General features: G+C 49.3%; 1 protein-coding gene across 1 annotated transcript in view; it reads right to left on the bottom strand.

Moving 5' to 3' along the window:
* Positions 1-23,222, bottom strand: part of ATP8A2 (ATPase phospholipid transporting 8A2) — a 758,530-nt gene that overhangs the window by 653,776 nt on the left and 81,532 nt on the right. The window lies entirely within an intron of this gene.

The raw sequence follows: 23,222 nt of genomic DNA, 5'->3' as shown, positions 1-23,222 counted from the left end.
TGATCTGACAAATATAAAGAACACAACCCAGAAAAAAGTTCTTGAAAAAGCTCCAAGAGAGGAGCGAAACGCGTCGAAGGGGTTAAACACTGTGATCAGTGTTCAGCAACTCAGCGGCTTGTATTCTGCCACCATCATCCACGAGGCACGGAGAGACGGGAGCTCCCAGCACACCGGAGTGTTAAGGCTAGCGGCTCAGTTATTGGTGGATTGTCGCTCTACGCATTGTTTGCTGGCAACGGGAGACTACCTGGGTCTGCGGCGCAGGACGGGCGCCAGTCCCACTACAGCCGCCAACTTACCATCTATACCAATTGGCAATTTACGGCTCCGTCAACACTGAGGGCTACGTCCAGCCCATTGCCTGCTGCTAACGGGGGAGCGACCCGGGACTGCGGCACAGAGCGGACATAAGCCCTATTCCAGCCGCCACTATATCTCCACTATATGAGTCCGGTATATTACAATTACTAACTGGATATTTACATGAAGCTTGTGCAGACTGCTCCCACTATGTGTATATGAGAAATGGTGAGCTTTTGACCCGTTATTTGTCACTAATTGAACTTACAACAAAGTAATATCCCGCATTGGGTAAAAAATCTACGAGTGGATACTTTTTATGGCCATATGAGTTGTTGCAACAACTGTACAATTTGAATTATACTCTTAATTAAGATATACATTTTATCTATTTTTAATTTTTATTGTATGTTATAATAAATGTTGTTTATTTCTTGATTCAGAGAGGCTAAGGTGTTATCAATTATCAATCAAGCACATGTTATTATCTAGTCACAGTAGCGCAGTCTACTCCACTTTTTTCTGGGATATGTATGGTGCCTATAAACTCAGGATTTTTTAAAATGTTTAAATAATGCATGACCTAATGAATATCACCTACTGTATGCCCAATATCATGAAAATACAAATGTAGTGGTTTTTATTTATATCCATGGGGCAAATAAAGGCATTGACAGCATAATCCTTGAACATTTCTGGGTTCCTTTTTTTACGCTAAAACACCACAAGATTCTCCAGATATCTTAATAAGAAAGTCTGTTACATATGCAGACACAGGGCGTACTGTAGGAATGTTACATATCTTCTAGGATGTTACAGCACGGCTTTCAAGTTACAATGAATGCGGACACATTTAATTAATTTTTAAGGTACGTATCCACTAGCAGATAGAGAAACGACATTACGATTACAACATTGTAATTGCACAGTCGTTCCTCATAATGTGCAGTGCCTACACTGAACGATATGTCGCACCCTCCCTCATCCCTGACCATGCACAATCCGTCGTTATCGGCAGATTGGCCAGCACGTTCAGGCGATGATTGATGTCGAAAACGACCAGTGGGAGCGCGCATCACTGGTCGTTTTCAACATTTTTATGCTTGTTTTGTGAACGATTAATGTGCAAATTAGGGATGTGCAGGCTCGGATAGGTTCGAGTTTGCACGTGGAGTTCGGATTTTTCCCTCCAAAAAAACGGAACTCAGAACGAGGCAAAACGTCATCTTACATGGACGAACATCATCATTCCTGGTCTTTTGTCCAGGAATGATGATGTTCGTCCATGCAAGATGACGTTTTGCCTCGTTCTGAGTTCCGTTTTTTTGGAGGGAAAAATCCGAACTCCACGTGCAAACTCGAACCTATCCGAGCCTGCACATCCCTAGTGCAAATGAACGATAATGATGTAGTTATCGTTCAGTTGCTCATTTTAATCGCCTAGTGGATACGTGGCTTCTCCATTTTATACCTATGTCTGCAAATCTCTAACATGATTGGTCAAGCTATTATCTCTATTAGTTACATTTTATCTGCTGTTAAATTTACTTACTTATTTCATAACATTCCAAGGATTCATGGGGCCTAGCTGTGTTGAGATTTCTCGATTCCCCAAATACAACAGTTACATTTTTCAAGTAAAAGTTGTTTAACAAGGGACTGAGGGCTATTTCACACTTGCCGGTTTTGGCCAGCCGGCAAAAAAAAAAAAATTGCCCGTTTTTTTGCCGGGTGTTACATTTAATTAATCATGTAAGGAGGCGATTCCTTTCAGAAGGCCCGGGCATGGCACGGTCACCGTGTTGCAGCAGAGAATATCCACTGAGAAGGACGGCTGCCGTGCCATTCCCATGCCGGCCCTGCAAGCCAGTGGTATATAGGAAACAAGGTTTCCTTTCACACTCGCCGGCAGGCTTTTCTCAGTTTCCTGCTTCTGCGCATGCCCAGAAAAAATAAAAAACATTCAAAACGGCTCAAAGACGCTGCATGTGACAGCCACTGAGTGCCTGAAAAAAACCCGGCCGGCTTCTGCCTTGTCTTTTGCCAGCCGGGCAAAACCGGCAAGTGTGAAATAGGCCTAAAGGTATCCTTCATTCACAAAACAGAAATACAAATGATCCTTTCTTTCTACATGCAAATGAAAACCAAATATATACTAGTTTACATCTTAAAAAAAATAAAAATAGTATTACAAAGAAATATAGAAAACACTAGGCCACAATAAAGAGCTGCGTAGCAGCCCTCCTAAAATGTGCCCTTCACCTTAGGCACTTAAAGAACACAGGAATTCTGGGATTGCAGGGGGGAGGAGCCTAGGAATTAAAGCTACATTTAAATCCTCCTGAAGGATGACACAAAGCCTGTGTAATTATCCAGCAGTGGATCTGAGCGCTCCCAGAGTGGGGAAGCCCATTCCAAGGCCTGGCCGGATAACAGAGAGACTATATAAGCCACTTTAGTTCTTGCAGTTAGAAAGTTGTCAGGCTGCAGGGTAAACTGTATGTCACACTGATTTAGGAATCCTCGGCAGAGTTTAGGATTGCCGTCAAATTTACTTGGTAAAGGAAGATGTAAGCGGGGAGATGATCTGCCTCCTGTATTCCCAGAAGCTGGTGCGGATGTAGTTGCTGGCACTCCAGGGGTAGAAAAGGAAGTTTGCAAACTATCCTGTCGCTTAGACAGGATATTGAGCCATCTGATGCTGCATGTTTTCCAGATTTTCTAAACGACCAGAAATGCACCAGAACAAATCCACTCCTGACTCCTGATCCGTAGCCGGCTCCATGTGGCCAGTGCAAACTGTTATGTTCTGGGTTGTTTGTGGACCTGGGGTGGTAGCAGGAGTGATCACAGAAGTGGGTTTGAATATAAAATTAGGTTTTTTAATACGTGCTTGAGTAGACATAAAATATGGCAGTAAATAAGAGTCCAGGTATATATAAACGTGCACTAGAGTTCTGTGGTGGGAGTAATGGGTTAATGTCCAAGTAGAAACAATTAGAACTGTCCAGGTGTGCAGGTAGTGAGACTGGAATAATCAACCAGGTATGCAGGTAGTGATGCAGGAAAATAATAAGCCAGGTATGCAGGTAGTGAACTAAGACAAATGAGCAGGATGTCAGCAGGCTCAGGTATGGGCAAGGGTGGTGGAGGAAGTGGGGTAGTCCAGCGGAAGATAGGAGGTGACAGGCAGACTGGCAGACAGGCGAATTCACAGGAACAGGATAAGCACAGAGAACTCCCTCTCAGCTAGGCTGAGATACACGTTGCACTGGCAAAGAAAGGCACTGAACCTTCCTAAATACCCCATGCCGTGCTGTTACTGGCCGGAGGGAACATGTGACTCACCAGGATTGGCCAGCCGCATCACATGGCCTGAAGGCCATATGGCGGCGCCCATGCCAAACGGAACGGAGACACCGCCAGGCCTTACTAGCGCAGAGTGACAACAGGCCCGCACAACAACGCGAGCAGGCAAAGCCCCCCGCCAGACACCAGCTCCGCCACCAGACAGCCCACGCCACAACGACCTCACAGGTAACACCCGCCTAGCGCCATGCTGAAATACCCTGGCCGTGACACTAACCAGTTCCGCCTCCTCCGATCCACCTCAGACAGACGCCGCAGGGAGGCTCCATTTGATGGGTGCCCGCTGAGATTTTGTTAGCAGCAGGTGCCCGGCTCTATCCCTGCAGATCCCGGCTCCCGCAGTGTGCAGTGCACTATGGGAGAGACATCATGACGTCTCTCACATAGTTCAGAGGAGCAGCCAGGTGGACCAGACGGTAGTGGAAGCGGGACTTAAGGCAAGTATTCGTTTTTTTTTATTTTTGTGCTTCACTACCGGGGCACTACTACATGGGGCATTACTCAGGCGGCACTACTACTGGGGGCACTTCTACAGGGGTATTACTAATAGGGGCACTATTACAGGGGGCACTACATAAGGGGCACCACTCCTGGAGGCACGACATAAGGAGCATTACCACTGTGGTCATGACGTCTCTCCCATAATGCAGAGCGGGCAGCCCGGGAGGACGGACGAAGGAGTGGATGGCGGCGGCGGGAGCGGGGATTCAGGTAAGTGGTTATTTTTATTACGTGTGTCTACTGGGGGTGGACCACTACTGGGGGCACTACACGAGGGGGACCACTACTGGGGGCACTACAAGGGGGGGACTACTACTGGGGGTACTACAAGGGGGGGACTACTACTAGGGGCACTACAAGGGGGGGAACACTACTACTAGGGGGACTACAAGGGGGGATGACTACTACTAGGGGCACTACAAGGGGGGGATGACTACTACTAGGGGAACTACAAGGGGGGGGACTACTACTATGGGCACTACAAGGGGGAGAAGGGACTACTACTAAGGGCACTACAAAGGGAGGGGACTACTACTAGGGGCACCGCATCGGGGGACCACCACTGGGGGCTCTATATAAAAGGGCAATACTGGGGGTACTGCATAGGGAGGAACTACAACTGGGGCCACTATTTAAAGGGCACTGCATAAGGGTTACCACTATTTGGGGCACTGCATGGGGGGGGACTACTACTACTGGGGGCACTATATAAGGGGCGCTGCATAGGGGGTACCACTACTGGGGTCACTGCATAGGGGGTACCACTACTGGGGTCACTGCATAGGGGGTACCACTACTGGGGTCACTGCATAGGGGGTACCACTACTGAGGACACTAAATAAAGGGGCTTACTACTGGGGGCACAAGGGGCACTGCATAGGGGGGACCACTACTGGGGGCACTATATAAGGGGCACTGCATAGGGGGGGGGATCACTACTGGGGGCACTACTGGAGGCCTGCATAAGGGGGACCTCTCCTGGGGCACAAGGGTCACTGTATATGGGCACCACTACAGGGGGCATCGCATAAGGGCTCAACTACAGGGGTGCACAACAACAGAGAGCATTGTATATGGGCACCACTACAGGGGCATTGCATATGGGCACCACTACAGGGGGCATTGCATATGGGCACCACTGCAGGGGGCTGCCCCATATCTTAATTTTTTTATTTTTACTTCTCTTTACTTTAGTCCCATTTGGACCAGCCTCCTCCCTGGAACACTTAAGGGGGGAGGGGGTGACGTAGCACGCACATGCTCCGGGCACCCTGGCTACACGCTACTCCTCTTGGTACCAGGCTGTCAAAAAGCGTGACCTGTAGAACAATAAGAACCTGGGAGTGCTAATTAAGAGGTGTGCAGGGTTTGTAATGACAGGAACATCTGCAAGTTAACCCATGATTTTCTTATGAAGTCCCAGAGGCTGGTGGCTTATTGTCAGAGGTACCCAGAGCCAGAAGGAAAAAGTGTATAGATAAAAAAAAGTGTATAGATATGTCCACATACATCGAGACGGTATGCTGTCGGGAAGCCGGCGAACCTAATCCCGACAGCCGGCTTCCCGACTGCTTAATCCTGGCGAGGGTTAAATGACAGGCGTCTAAATCTAGACGCCTGTCATTTTACCGATGCCGGGAGACCGGCGCCCGGCATCCCAATCAAAGGGACACCGAGGGCGAATAGCGGTGGGGGTGGAGGGTTAGGCTTAGGCACCCCCGGGGGGGGATTTAGGATTAGGCGATGTGGAAGGGGGGTTAGGTTTAGGCACTTAGAGAGGGGATTAGGGTTAGGCACTGGGGGGGAAGGTTAGGGTTCGGCACCCCTAAGGGAGGGTTAGGGCTAGGGGAGGGAATTAGGTTAGACAATACTTACCTTAGGGACGATCTGGATTTTCAGCCATGTCGGGCTGCCGCTGTCGGGATTCCATCCGCCGGACGCAAATCATACCGATTCCATCTAGACTACTTGCACGTTAAACACCCCAGCTAGTCGCACCATGTCGTGACACAACTCGGTAGCACCGATCACCTTTTCGTGCGACTTTTTCCTTACAAATGCATCTTATTTACAAAGTGATGCGATGCACATGCAGCTTCTGCTGACATGCCTATATTCTGTGTGCACAAAGAAAAAAAAAAGTGTCACTATTGGGTGCACTGAATTAAAATGATATGCTACATGCCTGTATTCTGTGTGCGACTGCATGTGAAATGCTACGTTACAGTGTCAGTGTCACTATTGGGCGCACTGGATTAAAACATATAATTTATTTCAAACATCTAAAAATATGAGATATGGTAAGAACTTACCTTTGTTATCTCTATTTCTACGAAGTCCATAGGGTTCCACAGGATACCTTGGGGTATAGGTGTGACGTCAGTCATCGGGCACCATAGAGATAAGCTTTCAGCCTCCCAGGATGCACTAGGGTCCCCCTCCTATACCCCGTCCCCGAGCCAAGGCACCTCAGTTAGTTACCAAGCCATAGGCCGGAGGAGGAGAAGGAAGAGAGAGAAAGAAGATCTGGATACACACAAGAATCACACGCTCACCAGAGGTAGACGGAAAAACCGGTGACCAGACCAAAGCCCATCTTCAGCACAGGTGCGACAGGGCGGGAGTCCTGTGGAACCCTATGGACTTCGTATAAGTAGAGATAACAAAGATAAGTTCTTACCATATCTCATATTTTCTACTTCAGGGTCCATAGGGTATCCACAGGATACCTTGGGGATGTCCCAAAGCAGTATCCTTTAAGGGTGAGGACGCTCCTGTGCTGAAAGGAGAATCCGCCGCCCGAAGGAAGCATCCTGAGAGGCGAAGGTGTCAAACCTGTAATACCTCACGAAGGTATGGACAGAGGACCACGTAGCAGCCTTGCAGATCTGGACTGCAGAGGCACCACGTCGAGCTGCCCACGAAGGACCCACAGACCTAGTGGAATGAGCCTTCAAAGAAGGAGGAACCGGCAGACCTTCATGAAGATAAGCTTCAGAAATAGCCATACGGATCCAGGCTGCCAAAGTTTGCTTTGAAGCAGGCCAACCCTTTTTACGGAAGCCATAGAGGACAAACAAGACGTCCGACTTCCTAAACGAAGAAGTGCAGTCAACATAAGTCCTTAAGGCCTGCACAACATCCAAAGTGGCCTCACCCACTGAAAGACCAGGTGAGTTAAAGGCCGGAACAACTATTTCCTCGTTAACATGAAACTGGGAAACAACTTTGGGAAGAAATTCAGGTCGAGTGCGGAGCACTGCCATGTTCCCATGAAAAATCAAGAAAGGGGGTCTACAAGAGAGAGCCCCTAAATCAGAAACACGTCTGGCCGAAGCTATGGCCAGAAGGAAAACAGTCTTAGCTGTTAACCATTTAAGATCCACTGAGCCCAGTGGTTCAAACGGCGGTCCCTGGAGAGCCCTCAGGACCACAGCCAAATCCCAAGGCGCCACAGGTGGAACAAAGGGCGGCTGAAAGCGGAGAACACCTTGCATAAAGGTGCACACATCCGGGATTGTAGCAATCCTACGGTGAAAGCAGACAGACAGGGCCAAAACCTGTACCTTCAAAGAAGCAAGGCGAAGCCCATGATCTAGTCCCACTTGTAGGAAGGCGAGTATCCGAGACAGACGAAACTCCCGCGGTGCATAACCTCTCGGTCGACACCATTGGGAGAACGTATGCCACACGCGATGGTATATCCTCGCGGAAGACGGTTTCCGAGCTCGTAACATGGTACACACCAAAGAGCTGGAAAACCCCCTGGACCTCAACATGGCTGTCTCAACAGCCACGCCATCAAAGACAGCCGAGTCAGGTCCGGGTGAAGACAAGGACCCTGCGACAGAAGGTCCGGTCGTAGCGGCAACCGCAGAGGACTGTCCACGGACAGACCCTGAAGGTCTGAGAACCAGTGCCGTCTGGGCCACGCGGGAGCTATCAACAGGAGCGTCCCTCCTTCCTGTTTGAATTTCCGGATTACCCGTGGAAGAAGGGAAGCCGGAGGAAACAGGTATGCGAACCGGAACGTCCACCGGACGGACGGAGCATCCACCGGAGACGCCTCTTCGTCTCTTGTGCGAGACCCGTACACCGGCAACTTGTTGTTGTGCCGGGACGCCATGAGGTCGATCTCTGGAAGACCCCACCTGTCCACCAGCAGTTGAAAAACGTCCGGGTGCAGGGACCATTCCCCCGGATGAACGTCCTGGCGACTTAGAAAGTCCGCCTCCCAATTTAGCACTCCCGGGATGAAGACCGCTGATATGGCCGGAAGATTGCGCTCCGCCCATACCAGGATCCGAGACACCTCTACGAGAGCCGCCCGACTTCGGGTTCCACCTTGCCTGTTTATGTAGGCCACGGGGCGACCCTGGAGAACCCGATGTGCCTGCTGGAGACCATTGAAGACCGCACGGAGTTCCAAGATATTTATTGGAAGCTCCGCTTCTGTCGGCGTCCACCTGCCCTGGAACAAGTGTGGACCCGAAACTGCTCCCCAGCCCCGAAGACTGGCGTCCGTTGTCAACAGGACCCAATTTGGTACCCAGAATGGACGTCCCTTGCTGAGATGGGTCGTCTGCAACCACCAGGCAAGGGACAGGCGAACCTCCGGGGTGAGCACTATCGTCTGGGACTTCAGAGACTGAGGCAGCCCGTTCCACTTGGATAGGATCAGGTGCTGCAGAGGTCTGGAGTGAAACTGGGCATATTCCACCATGTCGAACACCGACACCATGGAGCCCAGTAACCTCATCGCCGAGTGTAGAGACACCCGGCGGCTGTGCAGACAACTGTGCACCCTTGACTGCAAAGCAGAGATCTTTTCCCCCGTCACAAAGATCCTTTGCTGACCCGAGTCCAATAAGGCTCTGAGGTGCAGAATCCGCCGAGACGGGATTAGAGTGGACTTCTGCCAGTTTATTAACCAGCCGTGCCGTTGCAGTAGCGCAATGGTCAGGTCCAAGTGGCGCAGAAGGAGCTCCGGAGATCCTGCCACTAATAAAAGGTCGTCCAAGTACGGCAACATGCGGACTCCCTGCAGCCGCAGAGAAGCCGCCATGACCTTGGTGAACACCCGCGGTGCTGTCGCCAGGCCAAAAGGTAACGCCCAAAACTGAAAGTGGTCGCTGCGGATTGCAAACCTGAGGAACTGTTGATGGCGCAAAAGAATAGGGACATGCAGGTAAGCGTCCTGTATGTCCAATGACACCATGTAGTCCCCAGGTTCCAGCGCCAGAATGATGGACCGTAGGGTCTCCATCCGAAACTTCGGCACCCGCAAAGACTTGTTGAGAGCTTTGAGGTTGAGAATCGGACGATATGACCCATTGGGTTTCTGCACCAAAAAAAGATTGGAATAGAAACCCTGGCCCCTCTGGGAGAATGGAACAGGCACTATAACTCCAGCCTGGAGCATAGTGTGCAAGACCTTCCGCAGCTCCGTGGCCTTGTTCCGGTCTGATGGTAGACCCGTGGTGAAGAATCGAGTCGGGGGTCTGTGCCGGAAAGAGAGGGTGTACCCGTGGGAGACCACCTCGAGAACCCAAGTGTCTGTCGTGGTGACCGACCAACACCGGGCGAACTGCAGCAGGCGGCCTCCCACTTTGGGATTCCCCAAAGGGAGGCCCGGACCGTCAGGCTGCAGGCTTATCATCAGGCTTAGGGGCCGGACGTCTGGTACTCCATGCCTGCTTCCGGGGCTTGGCTGATTTCTTGGGACCAGTCTGTCGAGGAAAAGACTGTGGTTTGGGCCTGCCCTGGGCCCTATAAGACCGAAAGGACGATGGTCCTGAACCAGAAGGAACAGCGGCCGACATGCCGATTTGGCTGCCGCCAGCGTGGCCACAATCTTGTCCAGATCTGGACCGAAGAGAACTTCTCTGTTAAAGGGCAACGCCTCCAAACCCTTTTTGGAATCAGCGTCCGCCTTCCAGGATCACAACCACAAGGTGCGACGAGCAGCCACCGCTGCTGAAGAAATTCGAGACACCAGGGTACTAATGTCTAAGGCTGCCTCGTTGACATAAGTGGCCGAATCACAGAGATTACCAATCAACTCCGTTTGTTCGGCCGGACAGTCGGAATCAAAGGACGCCTCCATTGAATACGCCCAGCGCTCCATTGCTCTGGCAACCCAGCAAATGGCCATAGCCGGCCGCGCTGCCCCCCCCCCGCAAGGGAATAAGCGGACTTCAGGCAGATCTCCACCTTGCGGTCCGTAGCATCCTTAAGGGAGGACATGGATGGCATCGGCAATGTGGCACTACGGACAAGACGTGTCACATGAGAATCCACCTGTGGAGGGGATTCCCACTTAGCAAAATAATTATCCGCGAACGGATAAGCCACCGCCAGGCGCCTCTGCGGCTGGTATCGCTTGCCGGGCTGTTTCCACGCCTCCTCTAAATGGTCCACTAACTGACCCGAAAGAGGAAAGACTGTGGCGTCACCCTTCACATCCTTAAAAAAGGCATACTAGGATTTAGCAGCTGGGGGAACTTCGTCCTCAATCACCAAGGCTGTGCGGACTGCCCGAATAAGTCCAGGAATATATACCTTGGACCTAGTGTCAGCGTCCTTAGTATGGAGAGGTTCCTGATCGTAAGGATCCAGAATCTCCCCATCATCAGACGTCTCTTCGTCATCCTCATAAGGAGCCGACAGAGACGCCACCGGCCGTTTATGTGGCCGCATCACAGCCTCCCCCTGCAACACATCCGACAAGTGCTGTACAGAACTCGTCAGGGAGTTAACCCACGCCGGCTCCTGAGAAACCGGGAGAGGGGAAATAGGGAGACTGCGGGGTACCACCAATTGTCTTGGGAAACTCTGCATGGGTGACGACACCACTGACTGCTGGAACAAACCCATCTGCGTAAACGCGGGCTGCGGAGCTAACTGGCCCACTAAGGTTGTAAGCGCCTGAGCGAAACAAGCCCAGGGCGGCTCCTGTACCGGTGCTGTAACCGTAATAGGCCGCGCCATTGACAAACACTGCCGGCAGAGGCCCTCCACGCTACCCTCCCCCTCCGCTAAAGGTACTTTACACGAAGTAAACAGTTGCCGGAGAGGAAAATCACTTTCAGACATAATGGTACCAAGTATGTGACCCCTTTCACCAATTGTATTTTAAAGAGGCGAGAGACCTCCCTGCAGCACCGCAAGGGCTTAGCAGAAAGAACAGGGACAGAAATAAAGCTGACAGTCAGAATAAAAGATACAGGCAGCAGCGCTAGCACAGTCACAAACAATGCAAAGAAAATCAATTCCTGCACTAACCAGCGCTGATCACTCAACTACGCAGACACAGGGTCTGGTAGGACACAGCGCTGCATACACAGACCTGACCACAGCGGAGGAGAGGTATGCGGGGGGACCCAGACCACGAAGCCTCCGTCCAGGCTTCCAGCAGCGTTCACCATGCGTTCAGGAAGATGGCCGCCGAGGAGCAGAGAGGAGGCTGGCCTGGGGGGGGAGCGCTGCTACAGGACCAGTCGGCAGTGTGCAGAGAGGACTGTGTGCAGCGGGGGAGGCGCCGGCTGTGAGACAGGGAAGGCGCGCTCCCCTGGCATGCATTTAACCCCCAGGACGCCGCAGCGCTACCGCTCTGCTGCGGTCCGCTGTCCCAGGGGGGTAGTGGAAGCGCAGGTTCTTACCTGGCTCCACGCTGCAGCCAGTCCCCAGGGAGCCCCCTGCCTGGGGACTCTGGACCATGTAACAGCGGGGACCCACCGCAGGACCCCGCTGCTTACCTCGCTGTCCCCCTTGATTCCGGCCATGGTCCGGAACATCTGGGGTCACCGCTAGCTGTGACCCCAGATGCTCACCAGCATCCCCGGATCGGTACCGGCGTTCTGGTACCGGCGGGGGTGTAGGGAAGACAGCATGGACGTCAGGACTGACTGTCCATGCTGTACATCCAGATGTGCAGCCACAGCTGCATGCAGGAAAACTTCAGGGGCTCTTCTAGCCCCCACTCCAACAGGTGCACCCGACTTCGGCCGGGCACCAAACTAAACTGAGGTGCCTTGGCTCGGGGGCGGGGTATAGGAGGGGGACCCTAGTGCATCCTGGGAGGCTGAAAGCTTAACTCTATGGTGCCCGATGACTGACGTCACACCTATACCCCAAGGTATCCTGTGGATACCCTATGGGCCCTGAAGTAGAAATTCTTTTTATTCCTAGGAATGCACCCAATAGTGACACACTTTTCTCCTTGTGCTATGTAATGTAACTTCCGGTGGTAACACCCCCTTGGATATACGGACATAAACCAAATAAATGGATAATAGGGGTATCTTCGTAATGTTATAATCTACATAGGAAAACCTGTGTGAAAGGACCGTGTATCTGTGGTCTATGGGGGTCATTCAGACCCGCTCGCGAGCGCAGGACGCTCGCAAGCGGGTCGATGTTCCCCCACTGCGCATGCGCACGACGGAGGGAGCTCCGTCGTGCGCATGCGCGAGACCCGGCGAGCGACGGGCTCTCCGTCGCTCCGGGTCTCGCACCAAAGGGGGCGTGCTGTCGATGTTGATTGACAGCACACCCCCTTTGGTGGTCGTGCCGGGGGCGTGGCTGCCAGACGGAGGCGTTCCCATGGGAACGCCTACCATCTGACGCCGGCCCCACTGACATCACTAGTGATGTCAGTGGGAGTGATTTTGGCTCTGATAGAGCCAAAATCACTCCAGGGCTTGCGGTAGCGAGACCCTACCGCAGGGTCTCCGTCGCAAGCCCGATGGTCCATCATCATGGACGCTCGCATATGCTGTGGGTGGTCACCCACAGCTATGCGAGCGGCCAGGAGGCCGCTCCATTTTCATGGAGGAGGGCCCTGATTCAGAGCGAGCGCTCTGGTCAGAGCGTTCGGCTCTGAATCAGGCCCTATATTCTGTGTGCGACTGCGGGTGTATCTGTATGCGATATGCTACGTTAGTGTCACAGCCGCTGACAGTGTAATATAGCATTTAGCATGCAGATACACCCGCAGTCACACACAGAATATAGGCATGCCGCATATCACTTTAATCAGCAGAAGCGGATTGTACATCCTATTCTCATTGCTTTGCAAATAAGGAACATTTTAAAGGAAAAACTTCCTCCAAAAGACACTCGGCGCTACCAAGTCGCAAGGTGCTCATGCTTTATACTTATTATTATCGTTTATTTATATGGCGCCAAAAGTGTTCCGCAGCGCCTTACAAAGTACATAACCAAAAAAGTGACTTACAGTCCAATACAATACAATGCAGGACAAGGACATGTATAATATACATTGCTACGTTGGTGACTATAACACCCAGATAAGCATCAGAGCATAAGCAACCAAGTGTTAGTGGGGACTAAGAAGTAGATGAAAATAAAGTAAGGAGAAGCTCAAGAGGTGTGTAATGTGACTTCTAGCGCACGGAGGATAGGTATATGTGGACACATCTGTATTTACATATAAATCCACCTGTCAACATAACAATAATAATGTAACCACACCTACACTCCCCACCAGCTATAATATAGTTTCCCCAAAACATCTTAATGACTTCAAGTACATGTGAATATATATAAATAGATAAACACCTCCACCTGGTAGTAGCAATGTTATAGCAATACCCTACTGTAGTTACAGAGCACACTGCAGTTTCATTAGTATAACTCATTACAAGAGAATGCATTTTCTCTGCTGAAAACTACACGTTACACTGGATAATCCTCTTATAGCCTGGCTTACTCACAGGAAAGGTAATTAGCATTCACTTGATCCTGAACAAGGGCTATACCCTGCTGTGTACAGGAGTCGCTGTTCGTCTTAATGAACCCATGCAACAGCAATCTAAGAACAAAACACAGATTCTGTGATTCCCCCTCCTGCCATTTGAAGATTCCTCAATCCACCAATTTGCGCTCATACATTACAGCAGGGTTCTTCAACCCGTGGCCCGCCGATGATTACTGTAGGGCAGACTGCAGTAAGCGCAGTGTGTTTGTTTTGCCAGCCAGCCAATGACAGTCAGACAGACTCAAGGCAGCCGCGCTGGGAGGGGGCTGGATATAGTGGCTGGACTAGAGGGCGCCGCGGCTACCGCCTTTTTTTAAACCAGCTTCCCGATCACTGCTGGCCACAGTGATCAGGACACAGCAGCAACCATTTCTGTCCTTGCAGCCGCGCTGGGAGGGTGATGATGCCGGGTGCCCGATCACTGTGGCCAGTAGTGATGGGGACACAAACGAGGGGGAGCCATGGGTGTAGAGCGACCAGGAGGTCCCTCTGATATAGGCGGGTGTGGGAAGATTGGCATCCTGCAACCGCCTAGTGGGCGTTTCTGACTGGTCGTAACCATTACAACCATGTCAGTTAAACTCCAGCCTGGTGTGGTCACAACTGTTGCGACCATGCCAGGCAAGTGGTTAAAGAAATAAATCAACCCAAAACCAAACACGTTTGGGAGAACTTGAAAGAAATAAAATACAAAATTTGTACTTAACTTGCGAGCGCTGTCCAGTGAATCCTCAAACTATGCCACAGTCTCCCATCACTTTCGTGTCACTCAGGGGCCTATTCATCAACACTAAAATAACGGTTATAAGGAAATTTTCCGTAATTACCGTTTTTTTAGTATTCAATAACACACTTAACACAGGAGATATCACTGAGTCTGCGTTCATTTCCACGTAGAAATTAGGCTATACATCAAATTCCAAAAATTATGTATTTTCGGAATTGGATGGTGTTACTATACACCACTCTCAGGTGGCGTACAGCGGGATATATTTACCTGCTTTCAGCTGGGCAGGACCTCCTTGGCTCCCAAGGTAGGTCCCTGGTCCCTCCTCCGGCTGCTGCTCTGACACAGACTCCCGGCAGAACACCGTTATTACAGGGCAATTGGAGTAGAATTAGTAAAATTCTACTCCAACCCCTAGTATCACTTATTTTTAGTAAAGCAGATTGCATTTCCCATAATTGTAATGGGAAATGTGATCCGACCAGAGTTACTAAAAATAAATTGTAAAAAAATACCGGGGGAAGCCCTGTGATAATAACGCCACCTGGAGGTGGCGGTATCCAGGGTCTCCCCCGGTTACCGGGCTCCCACTCTGCTCTAACGGGGAGAGCAGAGGCGGGAGCCGGTACCAGTAATCAGCTATGTGGTCTAAACAGACCGCAAGCTGATTGCTGTAAAAAAAAGAAAAAAAAAATTGAAACATTTTTTTTTTTTACTTACCTGAATCCAGGCACCGGTGATCGGACCTCCGGTGATTGCTCCTCTCCGGTCAGCTGGTCTCCCATAGTGCACTGCGGCCCGGTCATCAGGTGATCGGGTCCCAGTGCAGCATGGGAGATCACCTGATCGGGAAGCCCGGAGAAGATCACCGGAGGCCAGGAGGATGCAGGTAAGTGTAATGAAGGGAGGGGGGGGGTTCGCGGGGGTCCGCTATCGTGGGGGGCGGGGCTTAGCGTCGGTGGGGGGTAGCAGCGACGGTGGGTCGGCGCATGCGCGGGCTCTTAGTCGCTGTATTTTTTCCGAAAATACCGCGACTAGAGTGCGGATGGGATCCGCAGGGACAGAGCTTTATCACAAGCTCTGTCCCTGCAAGGGATTTATAGTAAATCCCTGTGATATTACCTGAATTCGCAATGCGAATTCACTCGGTAATATCACACTAAAATCCGCATTCAATATGCGGATTGTAGTAAATAGAGCCCTTAGTCATTTCACCACTTATGACACTGTTTGAATAGAATTCCTTTGTCTAGGTGAGCAGACACCTACAATAACTTGTCACTGTACATACTAATGTCAACATAACTGGTAGTTGACCTGGAAATTGTCAGTCTAAGCTTGACCATCACAGAACACAGAATATGGTTATGTACATTTTATAATTCTATATGTACCAATATGACATTCCTAACATGAGGACTTCTGGATATGGCAAGATAACAGCTTAGAATATATTTGTACAAACACACCCTTGCATACAAAGTTTAATGCAGAGGTTCCCAAACTTGGGCCTTGATTCAGCAAGGACTGCAAGACTGCAATCCACTCACCCGCTCACTGCGAAAATATGCAAATGAATGCGATCACAGCACTATACCAAGACGCCCCCAGCTTATAAAGCCTCCCACTTCCCATTACATATATCCGCAAGTCAGCGAAAACATCGGTACCATCGAGTTCATCCAACCCATACGCAGAGTTGTGGTTGAGCATGACATGCCTCACAACCTGCGAAGCTTCCTGCCGCCATGCAGAGCTCTAGCTGCGTATGCAGTCACTGGGGCTTAATTATGCACGCCCCTGTAACGGCGTTCAAACGCACGGGCACGCCTGCGTTCCTTTGACCACCCCTCTCTCCACCCCTAAAAGGCACTTCTTGTCACTCATTTCCTTGCGTCTTTGCACATCTGCTGCGTTCATATTTGCAGCGGTTGGTTCGCGCCTGCGCACTGCGGTGCATACAAATGCGCAGAACGCAAACATCGACCGGGTGCGTGTGAACGCAGACCTGCAACCCCAAGCTGAATCAGGCCCTTGGTCCTCAAGACACCCTAACAATCCAGGTTTTAAGGATATCTATTCTTGAGCACAGGCAGCTTAATTAGTATCTCAGTCAATTTGATTTATCCATCTATGCTCAAGTATGGATATCATTAAAACCTGGACTGTTAGGGTGCATTGAGCACTAAGTTTAAGAACCACTGGGTCTATGTAAAAAAAAGACAGTAATTTATCATATCACGGTACAGTGCATGTGGCCTTAACCTTCTTTGATAATGCCAGCATGTCGTTCTGTCACATTAGTGTAATAGAACTGTATTGTGATCATGTCCTGTGTAAGTGTAATGTTCTTTATCTGTATAGACTGGAATATAATTGTAGTAGGATCAGGTTCAGTGGTCAGGTCATGTCGATAGGTATAGAGTTCTAGGTCTGTACAGAGCACAATAGAATAGTACTAGCAAAATTAACTCCATCTTTCACTGTTGTGAAATGCCCATTTAAATAATTAACTAATAATTCATTAATAAAAAATGACTTGTAATACAAAGAACATGCCTTTTGGCGTGTGTGCTGGATGTATAGAACAGTATAAAGCAGAGGTTCCCAAACGCTGTACTCAAGGCTCCCAAACAGTTCAGGTTTTAAAGATATCCATGGTTGAGCACAGGTAGTTAAATCAAATTGACTGAGGTACTAAAAAGAAGTCACCTGTGCTCAACCAATGATATCTCTAAAACCTGAACTGTTGGGGAGCCTTGAGGACAGCGTTTGGGAACCACTGGCATAAAGAATTAGTTGTTCTGTAGGGTGTATGCGTCTGGCATCATTGGGCAGGGCCGCGAAAATGTGACTAACTGTGATTTTTATAATATTTACTGTTATGCACTTATACGTTCATCAGGTTATGGTCTCTGCCTGTAGGTCTAAATGTGAATACTGCCAGTATTAGGCCCTCCACCTAGACTTGAATGATTGCTGGCTATAGCTAGGTATGCACTATAAGATTATCTGTCTAATCTGGCTGGTTGGAACGAAAATCTGGTAATGTATGGGAGCAAATGACAATCGACCATTTAGTTCCAAAACAGACAGAAAAGGTCATTCGGACAAATTGGTTAAATCCATTTGCTTCATCAGTTTTCCGGTGTTTGGGAGCAAATGGCCGATTGTCATTTGCTCCCATACATTACCAGATTTCTGTTACGAATAGTCAGATTGGACAGATAATCTGAAGGTGCCTATCCACTAGAAGACAGGCAAAAGACTGCACGATTACGACATTGTAATCGTGCAGTTGTTTGTCAGTCTATGATGAGCCTGCACCAAACGAGCTGTCGTTCAGTGCAGGCTCAACAATCATCTGCAAACATGCTCAATGATAGATGTTTGCACGATGATAGATGTCTAAACAACCAGCAGGCACGCGCATCGCTGGTCATTTTAGACATTTTTGCAAACTATCAGCAAACGATTTATGAACGACTGAACAATCATTGTCGCTCAATCGCTCAACCTAATCGTCTAGTGGATGGGCACCTTTACAGTGTGTACCTAGGTTAATTACTATATTATTGCCAGGTGTATAACTGCTTGTTAATGGCTATTCCTCATTGTTATTATATACCGTGAGTTCCATCTTTAAAGGTTGATGTATATTTGTACTACACGAACATAACTGTCTAGGAATGGGATGCGGTCAGCATGTTGACACGCACTACGTACGCAGTATGCCGACATGACAATGCCGTGAGAGTGTTGTAACATTAAACATGCTCTAAACATCATTACACCCATGTTGGGATCCCAGCACCTGCATTGTCATGTCTACATACTCACTGTGGACATAGTGAGTATCAACATAATGAATTGTGTATGGAAATAGTTAGTGTATAATAACATATACAATCCACAATAGCTCCATTTTACAAGGGCATACGTCTACAAGAAAAGAAAAAGCAGACTAAGCAGTGACTTTGTTGTAGAATACAATGGCTGAAATGCCACAACCTGATGTGGAAAATAAGCACCATGTCATTGTTCCAGAAATCGCTCATGTTGTGGCAGTTTGTCTGCCCCACACAATTATTCAATGGACTAAAAGGTGAAAGTAAAGTGGGGTAAAGCTAGGACAGTAGTAAATAATGTTCCATACTATATTCTTGTGAATAGAGTATATAGTGGTGTGCAGGGAATATTTTGAGGAGTGTATGTAGAGTACTTGGGTGCGCGTATCAGAGCCTCACTCAACCTGGCCATACATGCTACAATTATCGGGGCGATCCGCTCCATATCCGCGGATCGCCCCGATAATTGTAGCGTGCGTGCGGGCGACCGAGTGTTAAATATTGCTCGGTCGGGCATGCCGGATTGTTCAGCATGCCGTCCAATACGATATTTATGGGGTAAAACTGTCGGCCACATCGGGCAGCGTATGCCCAGCCGCGGCCGACAAAGATATCTCCCGTGTTCCTTCCCATGGAAGGAACAGGGAAATGTCTCCTCCCCTGGGGGCGGAGCGCAGATGTCGGGCTTATAAACTCAGTAATCTCAGTGTATGCCGCGGACATCTGAGGCTGGCATGCCAGCCAGATAAAATGTCTGTCGGTCTGGACGTGTATGCCTAGCATCAGCCAGGTGTTCATATTGTGAATAAGCAATACTGCAGCACATGATCACTGAACAAAGAGCCTCATTCAGAGCCGGACGCTATTTGCACTCGCTCGTTCAGAAAAAAGGGGTGGCTATTCAAATGAACAGTTCGCTCTTTGCGGTCTGTTCACGCCTCTAGGTCTGAACGAGCGAACAAAACTTGCGGTCGTTTTTTGGAAAACTACGCCCCCTGGCCGCTCGCATTCTACGTCATGTCCGCTATTTATTAGATTAATCGAGTACATCGACCAGCGTATGAACTGCTCGCTATTCTTGTGGTTGGTTTTTCCTACCGCAATCTTGCGAGCAGTTCTGACTATAAAATAACCCAGTGACGGGGGGGAGCACCCTCCTAAATAACAGAATGCTCACCATTGCTGTGTATAACGACATGTGGAAGCAGAGATTAGTGCTGGGGTTCTCTAATGCTGAACCAGGACAGATTATCGACTATTTAGTTCCTTTAAAAATGCTGGAGAAAGCAAGCCATAAATTGTCACATTGATTAAACTATAAAGAAAAACCAACAAGCTGTAAATAGATCATAACAATAAAAGCCATGTTTAGTTTTAAAAACCGTAACAAAATATTTGTGACTGTAGCAGAAAAATACTAAAAGGCTCATTAGTTTAGGTCTTGTCAGCTATTTACATTGTTCTATAGACACAGCTAAAGGCTTTCTTTGCTACACAGCTGCACTGAAGAGAAGTATGTGACCTGGTGGACACACAAACAAGGCATGAGGCATATACAGTATATGTGAGAATGTAAGAGATTGAGAAACGTGTACCCAGGGGTGTAGCTAGAACTTTGTGGGCACCATAGCAGCATTCTGAAGGGGCCCCATCCTAATGCTTCTAGACAACTCTCTCCGCAGTAGTTGTTAATTTTATGCCCCATAGTTACACCATTGTTGAATTTATGTCTCACAGTAGGACTCTAGTTAATTTTTTGCTCCATAGTAGTGCTGTAGTTCACATTACACCACACAGTGGCTCCAGTTCATCTTTTGCCTCATTGTAGTGCCTCCAGTTCACAATATTCCACATTGTAGTGCTACCAGCAGACATTATGCCACACTGTGCCACCAGTTCATATGATGCCATACAATGTCATCATGTTCCAGTTTGTATCATGCAACATTATAGTGCCCCCTCACATTAAAACACACACACACACACACACACACACCTCGCTGAAAATGGAATGTCACTATAGTAGATAATGCCTTATCTAGTGCTCCATCCCTATTGGCAGAATTTGAATCTTACTTGGCAGCCCCGTCTGCAGACCCTCCACAGCTGAGAAGATTTCAGTTTACAGTGAGTGTAAAGACGGAGTGAAGGGGTGGGGACCAACCAGCTCCTACCTGAGGGGGATACTTCCTAATGATGGAAATTCCACTTTCTTAATTTCTATACACTGCTGCTTTCTGGAACAATAATAAATCACAAAGATCAACCCCCAGCTCACTTCAAAGGCTGTAACCAAGGAGAAGCTACTATCCGAAAGTGCCGGGCTCACTGATTAGCTCAGCTGTACCTGTGAGGGTGAAATTGGAGTGCGGGAGATAGATCCCATCAGTGCGGAGCTTTACTGAGGGGGAGAGTAAGAGACTGCTCTCTATATGAGCGCTGACGACTCTCCTTTTTCAGGCCAGGCAACGGGCCAGACCAGATTTCTTAGCGGCCATTTTTGGAAACCTGATAGACTACTTAATGACCAGAGTCTGGGACCCCCTAAGCCTCTGGGACCCATAGCAATGGCACCCCCTGCGCCCACTATAGCAACTACCATGCGTGTACCTCATTCCCACATAATGATATAGTCAAGATTTGCATAGCTGTCAGCACTTTATTATAGTCGCTGAACTGGTGCATCCATGTACATTATACATGTCTGTCTTGGTGGACATTAAAGCACCACAAACTTGCTAACATTCCAGGAATGTCCAGGAGACTGACATTTTTGGGGAGCTCCATGGACATCTGTGTTTGGCACCCTCCAGCATCCTGCGCCCATCCTAGTGTAATGGGCGGGGCTGTGAGAATAATACAGCAATTCGTGGCATTGCATCACCCGGTGGTGGGTCCAAGTAAAACTATTTGCTGCCCACACCCCTAACACTGGCCACCCCCATATTCACCCCCCCAGGAAGTCTCCTGGAAGGGAAGTTTCCAATATTGGCAATTAACAAACACAGTCACCCCTATCATATTGGGTTTACTAAATATGAGTTAACATGTGTGCATTGTAATCTCCTCTTCAATAAATATTCACATCTAAAGCCAAGAGAATAAAAATCAGTGGAAAGAATTGCATGTAATGGGGATCAGTTAGAGGTGGACCGATTTGCTCCTCAAACTTACGGAGGAAACGAGTGCAACAAAAAGCGTATTGTCTACGTGCTCAGTCATCCAGCTCTAGAACAGTAGTAACACTAAGGAGCAGAGGGCATAGGAGATGAGGCTTGGCAGTGTGATTAGTAATGCGTGAAATTTCAACATTGTCAGAATGTTAACGTTATTGTTAGGTTGTGGGGGGGAGGTTAGTGTTAGGCCGTGGGGAGGGAGGTTAGTGTTAGGCCGTGGGGAGGGAGGTTAGTGTTAGGCCGTGGGGAGGGAGGTTAGTGTTAGGCCGTGGGGAGGGAGGTTAGTGTTAGGCCGTGGGGAGGGAGGTTAGTGTTAGGCCGTGGGGAGGGAGGTTAGTGTTAGGCCGTGGGGAGGGAGGTTAGTGTTAGGCCGTGGGGAGGGAGGTTAGTGTTAGGCCGTGGGGAGGGAGGTTAGTGTTAGGCCGTGGGGAGGGAGGTTAGTGTTAGGCCGTGGGGAGGGAGGTTAGTGTTAGGCCGTGGGGAGGGAGGTTAGTGTTAGGCCGTGGGGAGGGAGGTTAGTGTTAGGCCGTGGGGAGGGAGGTTAGTGTTAGGCCATGGGGGGGGTTAGTGTTAGGCCGTGGGGAGGGAGGTTAGTGTTAGGCCGTGGGGAGGGAGGTTAGTGTTAGGCCGTGGGGAGGGAGGTTAGTGTTAGGCCGTGGGGGGGGTTAGTGTTAGGCCGTGGGGGGGGGGGGGTTAGTGTTAGGCCGTGGGGGGGGTTAGTGTTAGGCCGTGGGGGGGGAGGTTAGTGTTAGGCCGTGGGGGGGGGAGGTTAGTGTTAGGCCGTGGGGGGGGGGTTAGTGTTAGGCCGTGGGGGGGGGGGGGTTAGTTTTACAAAAAATAGTAATCATTCAAACAGTGCTAATCTACATGAACAGCAAGAGAGTGTTTCTTTGCTGGTTATGATCTATCATCCACCAATCATTTAAATGAGATGGTCTTCCGACATAGGGCCTGATTCAGTAAGAATCGGCAGTCTCACTGCGAAGATATGCTAATGATTGCACTCGCGATGCCATACGCAGCCCAACATAAGGACGCTCACTTTACCTTACACACATCCGTAATACTTAGCAAGACTGTGAAACCATCGGTAACATCGAGTACCATCGCAGCCTCATGCACACTTGTACAAGCTCTGACCTTACTCAGAATTTGCTAACCTCATCGCACGCAGTGAATGCCCGAGCTGCGTGGGGCATCGCAATGACTAATTTATGCACGCCCCTGCAACGGCATTCAAATGCACTGGCACACCTGCATTTTCCTGGCCGCCCCCAAAGGGTACTTCCTGTCAATCACTTGATGGGTCTCCGTAGTTACTGTGATCACTATCCCGATCGCAGTGGAGTCTATGCATACGCATGCACAGAATGCAACAATCGACCAATTGCGTGCATAATCGCAGTTGAGATCGGCAATGAATCAGGCCCTTAGTCCCCTCATAGGCTTATAACCAAATGTCAATAAAACAGAGAAAAAAATATTATAGTGAAGTACAATTTAATAGATCATTTAAA

This window comes from Taudactylus pleione, unplaced genomic scaffold (genome assembly GCF_031769625.1).
Source record: "Taudactylus pleione unplaced genomic scaffold, aTauple2 ptg000043l, whole genome shotgun sequence".
NCBI classification, from domain to species: domain Eukaryota; kingdom Metazoa; phylum Chordata; class Amphibia; order Anura; family Myobatrachidae; genus Taudactylus; species Taudactylus pleione.
This window is presented reverse-complemented; position numbering and strand designations above follow the sequence as displayed.